Source organism: Sinocyclocheilus anshuiensis, unplaced genomic scaffold (assembly GCF_001515605.1).
Source record: "Sinocyclocheilus anshuiensis isolate Anshui unplaced genomic scaffold, SAMN03320099.WGS_v1.1 scaffold1089, whole genome shotgun sequence".
NCBI lineage: Eukaryota > Metazoa > Chordata > Actinopteri > Cypriniformes > Cyprinidae > Sinocyclocheilus > Sinocyclocheilus anshuiensis.
Genome location: NW_015555709.1, coordinates 1,654,837 through 1,666,078, shown reverse-complemented (window position 1 = coordinate 1,666,078; position 11,242 = coordinate 1,654,837). Strand labels below are relative to the sequence as shown.

Here is an 11,242-nt window from a genome sequence, read left to right as displayed (position 1 = left end):
CACACACACACACACACACACACACACACACACACACACTGCTATCAGTAGCGCTCGACTGCTGAGCAGCCCTTATGTTAAAACTCTTGCACATAAACCGACATCCGTTTTAATGCCAGCGGCACAGCCGAGGGTCGCCCGCCTCTGCTGATGGTCATTAAGGCACTGCACCGCTATCACTCACAGGGTCACAGGAGCATGAGAATCGAGCTGGAAACAGTCATGTAGCAAGAGGCTAAAACAGACTACTCTTATCTGAGCCAAGAGTGTGAAAGCGACAGTATCGTCGGCTGCTGTAAATACCAAACTCAAGAGGATCACACTCTCAATTATACAGTGACCCGGTGGCAGCCACAAACGCAGCCCTGACGAAGACCGCTGCGGGATTTGCACCGTCACGCGCACAAAAATACAACTGCCAAGGACGGAAAAAAAAAATAAAGCTAGCTATTAACCTACTGTCCCATCCTCTTGCCCTTCAATAAACAACACCGCATAGACACTTTCAGTCTGCTAAAATTCAGACCCAGACTATTTTTGCACATAAAAAAATAAGTTTGGGGATTGCAGCACATTTATAAAGCAAAAAAGTAGAGAAATATCTATATTGCATTGGGCAGCTCGCCAGCTCTTAGCACAACTCATTCTTCTCGCGATCATCTGGAGCCTTTATACCAAACAGCATCTGCTGCATCTCACAAAAGCTCTCATCCACTGAGAAATTTCGAGTTCTAACAGCTGCGGATGTGAGGAGAGATGCGCTTATGTCTCTGTCCTTCTGAATATTAAATATAGAGGTGTATCACTTTAGGCCTATAAGGACATGGTCATTCTTTTGGAGTCAAATACACAGGGTAAGGGTGTGGAAAACTTGAAACTTTGGAATAATTAGTAGGGCTTGTTTCACTATTATAATTGTTCATAATCAGATTAGTTATTTCCTAAAGTTTAATGTGGCACTGTTTGTGCTACAAATGTCATGAATGATTCCTCAAAGGCTACACTGAAAAAAATGTGTAGAAAATTTTCACTCAAATTTCACAAAGAAACAGTAAGTAACACATGGTATTAAATGTAAATGGGAAAAACTTAATTAGTATTTTCTTGTAAAATATATTCAGATAATGTTTTGTTTGGGAATAATTTTTCACCTGTCAGACCCCCCCAAAAAAATAAATAATAAAAATAAATAAAAATTCAGTAGTCTTAAAATAAAAGACCCAAGCCATACACTGAAGAAATTCACTCAGAATCACTCAGAAATTGCTAGTAAACTTCACAATTAATTACAAAGAAACAGCAAGTAAAACATTTTATTAAACAACACATTTGCAGCAGAAAAACTGAAATAGTATTTTCTTGTAAAGCATTTTGCAATCTATTAGACCAGACAGGTGCTTCTTCCTAGTATTAATATTGTTTATGAAAAAGAAAGTGAAAGTAAAAGTAAAGACATCTGATTTCTGATATGATTTAGGGTTAATACGCTACAAAAAAGTGTCAAATGGTAGTTTTACGGCACTAGCAAGGATTTAAAAAATATATAACGGCACAATAACAAGAAATAAATTAATTTATAGTTGTTAGAAGTACAAAAATGGTCTTCAATGGGAACTGGTCCAAAACTTGTTTTTGTACATTGTAAATGATGATTTTTCAAAGTTGTTAATAAAACAGATTACTGGGATAGGCTTATATTTTACAGAAAAAAAATTTTGAGTACATTTTACAAGAAAGTGCTATTTTAGTCTTTCTACTTCAAAATTTCACATTTAATTAAATGTGTTACTTGCTGTTTCCTTGTAATTATTTGTAAAATTTATTAGAAACAATTTTCACTCAGAAATGGCTATGTATTCTCAGTATTTAGGGACAATATCACTGAGACCTGAAATTGGGACAGTAAGCAACCGCCTATGAACCACCTAGGACACCCTAGCAACCCCACAGTACAATGTTAACAACCACTCAGAACACCTTAGCAACTGCATAGCAAGGTCCTGGCAACTTCCCGAACACACTAGCATCCTGCTGGCAAGTTTTGCACAGGCAAGCAGCACTAAAAATCTAGTTTTCCTCGAAAACGGCAAATGCAGTAAAACTGCTTTTGGGCTTATGTAGTAAGATGCAGTAAAACTTTTGGGCTTACTTTTTAATCGGCAAGACAGAGGACATATGAAGAAAAAGAGAGGGAAAACAAAACAGACGAAATTCAAACCAGCATCATCTCTTGAATATCCTTCAACTTTACAAACGGTCAGTATGAGAATGTTTTTAGATTCCATGACTGTTTTTACCACTTTTTGATTAAAAACTTTTGACAGCCAACAGATAACATGACTCTTTTCAAGATCATCTTAGACTTTAAGGCTCAACTCCCAAGTCAAATTCAACAGATGTGTCTGAAAAAATGGCCTGTCTGAAAATAAATAAATAAAACTAAAATATCAAGCTTAGTAGAAATTTTATCAAAGGAAACTTTGGGGACAATTTTTAAAGATGTACAATATTCATGTATTTGTGTTTTAAAAGACAATACAACTCAACTGATAAAATGCCAGATGATTTTATTTGATATATGTGCTATTCAACTCTGGGGACATACTAAGGAACGTTTTAATTCCATATTTCCCATGAGACTGCATGATAAAATACATACAAAAGACATATTGTAAAAAATAAAAATAGCCATTTTTATTCAACATGAAATTTCAGATTCTAAATTTTCAACATCTTATTCATGAAGAAACAGCAAATAAAAAAGCCATGTCAACTGCCCATATAAAAATGGAAATTATAACAAAAGAACCCACTTCCACTAAGCACCATATTGTGCATTCATTGTGCGTTCACAGTCTCACTAAAGACACTGTTGAGTGCTTTATGGTGCCTAATCAGTCTAGAGACAAGTATTTCTCTGCATAAACAAGTATACTTTTATGAACCTTTTTCCAGCTAAAATCTGAATTTATTGGCAATAGGCTGTCAAAATTTGGAACCATTGAAAAGCTCCTTTGGGAGGCAACAAGAGGTGGTGAAGAAAACACCTCACAAACAGTGAATCGCACACCGCTCGAAACACACGTTAAATGCAGGTTGTCAGGAGAGGTGTAAAGGCGCACAGCCCAACACCCCTGTGGCTGAACACCTCCTAGTCATTCCATCAGAGTGACACTTTCAAATACACACACACTCACACATGATGTCATATTCTCCCTCACGCATTCAAACAGACACACACCTTCCATAGGCACCACAGCACATTACCTCTCTCTAAACAGAGTCTCGAAGGAGATTAACTGATGCATCCTACACACAGACACTCACACTAACACACTAAGGCATAATGACACGCGTACAGTCCGTCCCCCACGACACCTCCGGGCTCTGCAGTGAAGCATGTCAAGCGAATTCCATCTGGGGAGAGGAATTTGACCTCCGACCTCTGTTTATGACCCATCAAAGGGAAGCCTGGTCATTGGTCTGGCAGAGTAATCATTTCCAGAATGGGCCACTCAAAGAGAGTGTGTTCGAGAGGGGGGGGGAGATTTTTCAGGAAGACAGAATGCCTACAGCCGGTTATGTTAAAGGAATCAGGCTGATGATGTTCAACAGAGCTCTACAGAGAGGCCCATGTTCAAGATGCAACTTAAACAACCTCTCAGAGAAGAAAGAAAGAAAGAAAGAAACAAACAAACAAACAAACAAACAAACAAACAAACAAAGAAAGAAAGAAAGAAAGAAAGAAAGAAAGAAAGAAAGAAAGAAAGAAAGAAAGAAAGAAAGAAAGAAAGAAAGAAAGAAAGAAAGAAAGAAAGAAAGAAAGAAAGAAAGAAAGAAAGAAAGAAAGAAAGAAAGAAAGAAAGAAAGGATTTAATTTAGAAAACAAAAGTTAAATTTTGCACAGGAGTTATAAAAAGTCATGACAATAGATAATTCGTACAACATAGCAAAATCATTAGAATTTATTTGTGTAATGTTTAAATACTGTACACGAGGAAAAATAATGTTCAAAAGAATATTTGTAATGTAAAAATATTTTTACATGCAAGTTAAAGGAAGACAACAAACACACAACACCTGATAATTCATTAAAAAATAGCAAAATCGTAAAATATTGTAAAATATTTTATTCCTCTTGCATTCACGGTTAGGGTTAGAGGTTGGACTATATCGCTAGGTTAACTTGTGTGATTTCTTACGATTTCCCCATCTTGTGTGAAGTTACCAATTCTCACGAAATCAGGTTTTGGAAGATGAGGAACTAAGACATAAAAAAGGTGTGTTCACACTGACAGCAATTTGCAGTAAAAAAAAAACAACTGAAAGTCATAAATTTTTATTAATTTTAAGATTTCACAACAGCAACCACTGATACAACAAGTTGAGCTGAGTTTCAAGGTTTATGCAATTGAGCAGGTACATAATCTATCAATGGGAGTAAGAAAAGCTCAAATGAAAGAAAGTGTACTAGCAAGAAACTTCCAAGCATTAGCTAATTAATGCAAACACACCTTGAGAGAGCAAAAATGAATATACTATAAGTGGTATGTCATGATTACTAACTTATTCAATTGAATATGGGAAAACATTACATTTAATTTCCATTCAAACTCATCTTATTTTCCCCTGCATCTGTATGGACTTTTTAGAGTACTCATTTGATGCTGTTGTTGGCATAATCACCTTCTTAAAAAAAATCAGCCCATTCCTTCACTTGCTCTCTCTCAGACTGCTGGAAAAACATGATTAGCTGCTAGAAACATGATTAATGATTTCTGTTTCCCGAGCTGCTGCTCTGTCAGGAAGCATCATTACTGAATGAGAAGTTTGCTGGGCTCCCAAGAAGCCTGCAGTGAAAAAGAGGTCCGACATCAAAGACCACCCGTGAGGTTAGAGGTCAAGGGGCAGCGTGGATTAGAGCGACACGTCACCTCGCTTTGGGATTTCAATTAACCCTTTCACAGTCCTCTGTTACTCGGGCAACAGATAAGCCTGGCGCAACAGATCCAATGCGCTGGTTTCTCTAACCCGGATTAGACCTAATCCTAAAAGAAAACCAACTCACAAAGCGAGCTCCAAATCAAACCCGCTTTTAGCCCAAAACCAGCCAAGCAAAGATCACCAGCAGCCAAAATTACAAAGCAAAGGTCCCAATCTATAATGCCAGAATGAACCACAAGTGAAAACAGTTGAGATTATGAGGTCAACTATCTAAATCCATTCTGGCTGTATTAAAGGTTGAACATTACCGAGAGAGATCAATACACACCGTCTTTTAATGAGATATTTATTAAGAGGCAACTGAACACTAGGACCTTGACTTAGGCTCAACGCTCTTATTAAAACCAAATTAATATCATGAAATATTACATCTATCAATCTATCAAGAGAAAGCTTTATCGATTGGCTGAAACAACTTCACAGAGCGCTGTATTTTAAACTACACCATATCTTATCTACACTGTGCAGTTGCTTACGCATTGAAAATGCACCTATATGGCTACCACTGACCTCTTGAAAGGTCTTTTGGAGCGTCTGTGTTCCTCTCAGAGGGACGTTCCCTTGGGCCCCATCACTTTTAGTCTTACTTGCATGGCCAGTCTAGAGATTTTGCATTATTTAACTGGCTTTCAGTACACAAACCACAACTGCCTGAGGAAGTGCTTCAGTGGCAGTATCCAAGGAGAGACGGTGGCCAAATGAAATGAACCAGACAGTAAATAGTCTATTATTGAGTTCACACTGCTTATATCATAAGGAGGAATCACAGAAAGCAAAGCTGAATGGACCATGAAGAACAGAAAGGTAAGAAACATAGCTATTTCGCACATACAGCCCAAATTAACTTATGCAAACACGTGGCTATTCTTATTACTAATTTCGCTCTGCCTAAAACTAAGCTTCCAGAGTCGTTTTCATCAAAAAGGGGAAAATAAACACACGATTCAAACCAAACCTGAAGGGATGCGTTGTGAGAGACGCCTTTGAAAACAGCAAAAAGAAATTTGGCTCAGAGATGCTGCCAGTCTGTGACTTCCATTACAAGAGGCCTAAAGCCCTTCTCGATACAAAACAGGCGAGCGAAAAGGAAAAACACCACGGCACCAGTTAATAATACCCTTAACAGCTGGTTTGGCATCAGTGAAACCTACCCTATGCTTAACATAATAAATACATTGTGAGTGCCATGACAATGCTATCCAGGATCAGTTGTAGGGGCCATAGAAAACTCCTCAGAGGGTGGTGGTAAAGCTGTAGTCTGCAAGCAGATGGCAGATAGCATTGATCGGATCCAAGCCCCGATAAGGCTGAGGGATAGATGCGACGTCCTGGAAACTAGAAAGGAAAGGTGAGTGGAAAGGTCTCTCCACCCCGTCCCAAAAGAGAAACCCATACCACTGACTGGTATTGACGTACATTAACGGACCCAGATGTTGTAATTTAATTCTAACAGCGTGTATCACTAATAATGCTAACTGATGTAATGTTCAATATGCATAAAGGGGTCAGGGGCTGACCCGAGATGGGCGAAGGCTGCAAAAGCTCATTCGAGGGCCCTTGACACTTTCATTCACGATGGTATGTGACCTGACAATGAGGTCAAAGGTCACACTTGGTATTTCAAGCACTAGTCGAATAGTTGGGGCAAACTCTGGAAACTGGGTCAAGAGGTTGGTTCTTTAGCGAGAAGGGAAAATAGTGTCTGTGATGGAGAGAGCACATCACTTACCTATTCCTAGAATACGATGCAATGTAATACTGTTCAGCGGTTAAATTATATGCTGCTGACTCATGTTTTCTGAAATAAGATACGCTTGGTCATGGTCAAGCTTCATTGGTCAAGCTTCTAATCTCACTACCGGCCCCATATTCTGACAGCAAAACAAGAAATACAGAAGCGCTACACAAAGGTAGAAGTGGAAATGTTTTTTCCCTCCTAAATCAGCTGTTAGTTCTTTTATTTTGATGGGCGGTGGAAAAGAAAGAGGGCTGGAAAAACACTAGAAGAATGAGAGCTCATCATTGCTGTCCTGACATCATGAGTGGCACTGATCCTACACTGAGGTTCCCAGCTGAGACCTCCAGTTTGCTGAGGGAGCGGGAAAAGCTGTATCTCCTCTGGAAGACGGCCATGACAAACAAAACATGGCCTGACCCTTCAATCTCCAAACCCTGCTCAAGCCAAAGCACTATTTATACACACTCAATAACTCAGTAAAAGGAAATGGTAATGAATTCGACGTAACAGCGCTCTTTGCACGTCGTACCAAGGCACTAAAAATATACAACACAGCGGGTTGCTAATAAGACTGATCAAATATAAAATGGAAGCCTAATCTCTATTCCTGTCATATTCCTATGGCATGAAGTATCTAAATATCACACGCTTTCTCAGAGGGATAACCATCTGCCAGCCTTCGGCGCACACTTATATAAACGTACATACTAGAAGAAAAGTCAACGGAGAAACAATTTTATTATCTCTTCCTCTGATCTGATACAGTCAGCTTCAAAACACTTCAGGCCTGACTGCCTTTATTGTGTTAGTTTGACATCTCCGCAGATTTGAGGTGCAGAAAGAGCTGATAATGGATTGGAAGGGTAAATTAAATTACTTGTGTTTTATGATAAACTCAATCAAAAAGCTATCATTGTCTGTCCTAGGAGTGATATTGAAGGAAACTAAAAAGACAAGTAATGAGAATCTACAAGCCTGCTATTCAAGAAAAAGACAAATGAAACTGCAAACTGGCAGCTAAAGCTGATAAATTTGTAGGGGAGATGCTTTCGGGCAAGATTATTAGTTAATAATCGTTTAATGTATGGAAGGCCAGGGCTAGCTGTCACATGGGCAATATTACAGTTTCTGAGTCAAAAGTCAAGAGGTTTGTATTTTCCTTTAAAACATCTACTTCAAACCCCCCCCCCCAAAATACAACTTTAAATTAATATTAATAAACTAGTAATATTAAATTGTTTTTTTTTTTCTAAAACACACAAACACTATTGGGGCAAGTTGTCACAAAAGGTAAACTGCATATAGGCCTATTTATACATCTTTAAGACTTTAATGCGATGTCCAATACAGAAATTGACTTTCAAAAATGCGCCAACCTTATGTAATATTTACTAGAACAAAAGGTGTGACAACTAGCCCAGGTCTCCACTATTATAAATGTAACTGACTATAAATGTTCTAATTGTGACGTACTGTAACGTGTGGGAAAAGGCGCCAAGAGTGTCTCAGCACACAGCGCCTCATGTAGAGTGGGCACGGAGCTTTAATACAGCCCACAGCCCACTCCACACCGGCAGAGAGACTCGAGAGGAGGCTGGCACTGACAAGCTCGAAGGTGAGGATGTCAGGGATATTTAAAACAACCGTCAATCACGGCAAAGGCCGAGTGCGCGGAACATAACGACTCAAAGCGAGATTAATTCTGACATGGCGCACTTCGTTTCCCACAGTGTCACACAGAGGCGAACCGCTTTGACATAAAGGTGGACGTAAGATTGATGCTATAACATCACTTCAGAAGACAAACTCCATCAAACTACCAGAGACTCTTATTGGTAGTATGATAAGAGTGCCACATACGCAAAGTCTCTAGCTGTAGTTTGTTCACTGGATTACTTTGGAAAAACAAGCGTTTATCCAAATGTATTGAATTAGATTATATCAGTTTAGAAATACACCGGTGGTTATAGATAACATCAGACCCAACTTTTATGAGCCGATTGTGACTCAAAAACATACAGCGTACAGTGTGGTGCGATTCCCAAAAAATCATTTTTAGCTGATTCCTTTTAGTGAAACATGAACAATTGTCCAACGAATGAGTCTTATCAGTCTTTTTTCGTAAATCAAATATGCATGAGCTCTGTAAACAGTTAATATTAATACATTTTGTTCGCAGCTTCAATCGATCATATAGAGTTAGTTCCAATAATTGCTAGAAAACCTGCGTAAGCAACGTTTTTGCAAGACTTATTACATTTAAATCTGAAGCTCTCATCATTTGTCAACAGAGCGCTATGGACAGGTAAACATGGATTCATTTTTCCAAATATTTCTTTCTCAGAAGTACTAAAAGATTCGACCGTGCGTCCGTTAAGAAATGCGAACCGTTAAGAAGAATCGGAACCAGAATCGCTCGATTCCTTAGAATTTCCATCACCTACAAAGAAACATACCATAACGTGAGCTACTTCAAGAATGCAACTGAAATGAAATGGCATCTCTACGACCCATTCGTTATGCTCAAAAGGCACGCGTTTTATATAGGCAGCAAACTCTCTGTAAACATATGGATACAAGTGTTTAAAACAGTAACTTTTGGAGAGATGACGCGCACTCGCAGTTGTCTGCTTATTTCACCACAATAAACCTTTAAGTCCAGTTACGAGTGATCTAATGCTGACTGGGTGGTTGAAGTGTACGTTTAAACGACCAATTTTCGATAAATGTTTTGTGATTATTCACCGACTTCTCTCATGCAACACATTTACGTTCTAAATACACGTAGGCTATTCTTTCCAACGTGAGGCTCTTTTCAATCATATGAAAAACTAAAGCCAGTATCGATCCCTCTGTGGAAGGACGCCGAGCTGGAATGCTCAAAAACGTAATCTTTCAGTTCACTTACTGCAAGCAAACACAGACGAGTCTACTTTTTTCTTGAAATCATTATTAAAAGCAAAACATCACGTTAAAATGTGTAATAAAAGGACTTTACTGACAGCTTCCAGTGAATGAAGCAGAACATCTCGTGCATACACAAAATAAACATATAAACACACAGTACCTTCGACTGTCAAACAGTTTCCCGCCTCACCGAAGAAAATATATTAGTGTCTGCTCAACCAAATAGGTCATTTAATCGTAATAAAGATTCTGAGATTTGAATTAATCTAAAGGATCTTTACAGTGAAGACTATGTAGATATTACATTGAAATTAGAAATTCGTCTAATCTTAGATTAGAGAGATTCCTGCAGCCCAACAGTTCTAACCTACATCCAATTTTGCCGAATTCCCATCCGAATTAGTCTTGGCGAGAATTTACAGACAGCCAACCCACATACTGTCACATTGATACTGACAATCCAAATAACTGAACAACTGAGAGGTGTTGGACAAAGCCTGGTTAATATATTTAAACACACCAAACCCTCCTCCCTATGCAGTTAAGCGTATACCTAAAAGTGTGATATGCAGTGGTAAACTGAGCTATCCAACAAACGCATCGTTTACATTCTGTATATTCCCAGAGAACGCCCCTGTACCCACATAACCTGCTTGTTACTTATTTCAGTAAAGCAATTAAACCACAGGGAATCTAACCAAGTTAGTCATCCACTATTGCTGCTCAATGCAGATATCTTCTTGTTTAATGCGTCAGTTAATAGACACTGAGGTGTCAAACCGCATATAAAATGTTCACATCGCTCTCCTCGGCTGTTCCGACGCAATCAAGTATCGATACATTCTCTGTGAACGCCGAAGATAACAGCGCTCGACACGCATCCGAGCTCAAAAAACTGCATTTCCCCCCAAACAAACTGCATTGAAAAGTCACGCCTGTGCGTAAAGAACAGAGGTTACTTACTTGTGCTCTTTATGCCTTGGTTTATTATCCTCGCCATGCGTAAAATCTCAAACTTGAGTACATTTTCTCGGCAGCAGTGTGTAAAGCTCCGCTTGCACTTTCCGAGTGTGAAGATTCTCAGCACGGCATGAATGAGGAGGAATGCAGTCCGCGCGTCTTGATCGAGACGCAGCCTCGTTTTGAGTCTCAGGGAACGCGCTGCCTGATACATATATCTGGCGTCGCGGCCAGGCGGCGACATTGAGCGCGTTGGAGCCTGTATGGTGAAATATACAGTTAGTCTGTAGTCTTGAATACCGGTCCGTTGCACCACCTGTCGATGCATCCAAGCACATTTATTACAATCACACAGACGACTGTTTGTTTGTCTTTTGTGTATGTCAGCCAAGCATAAAGTAAAAGCTATGTATAAAATAGCTTTAGATGAGTACTGTAATACCACCATTAATCTAAGCAATTAGAAATTAGACAAAAGAATTAAATATTCCCTATATGTGTGTTTTTTAATAAAAATGTTTAAATGAAATGGAGGGTTGTAGGCCTACAATAATTATTTTGAACAATTATAGGTTTCAACGGGCTTTTTAAACGTCTGTAATGATAAAGAATATATATATATATATATATATA

The 11,242-nt window shown here is 38.7% G+C and overlaps 1 protein-coding gene across 1 annotated transcript in view; it reads right to left on the bottom strand.

Annotated features, from left to right (window-relative positions):
• LOC107671876 (plexin-A1-like) overlaps positions 1-10,774 on the bottom strand; it is a 255,769-nt gene extending 244,995 nt beyond the window's left edge. Inside the window, exon 1 of the mRNA XM_016464878.1 lies at positions 10,613-10,774. The gene's annotated coding sequence lies outside the window, so the exon portion shown is untranslated. The remainder of the gene's footprint in view (positions 1-10,612) is intronic.
• Positions 10,775-11,242: the final 468 nt, after the last annotated feature.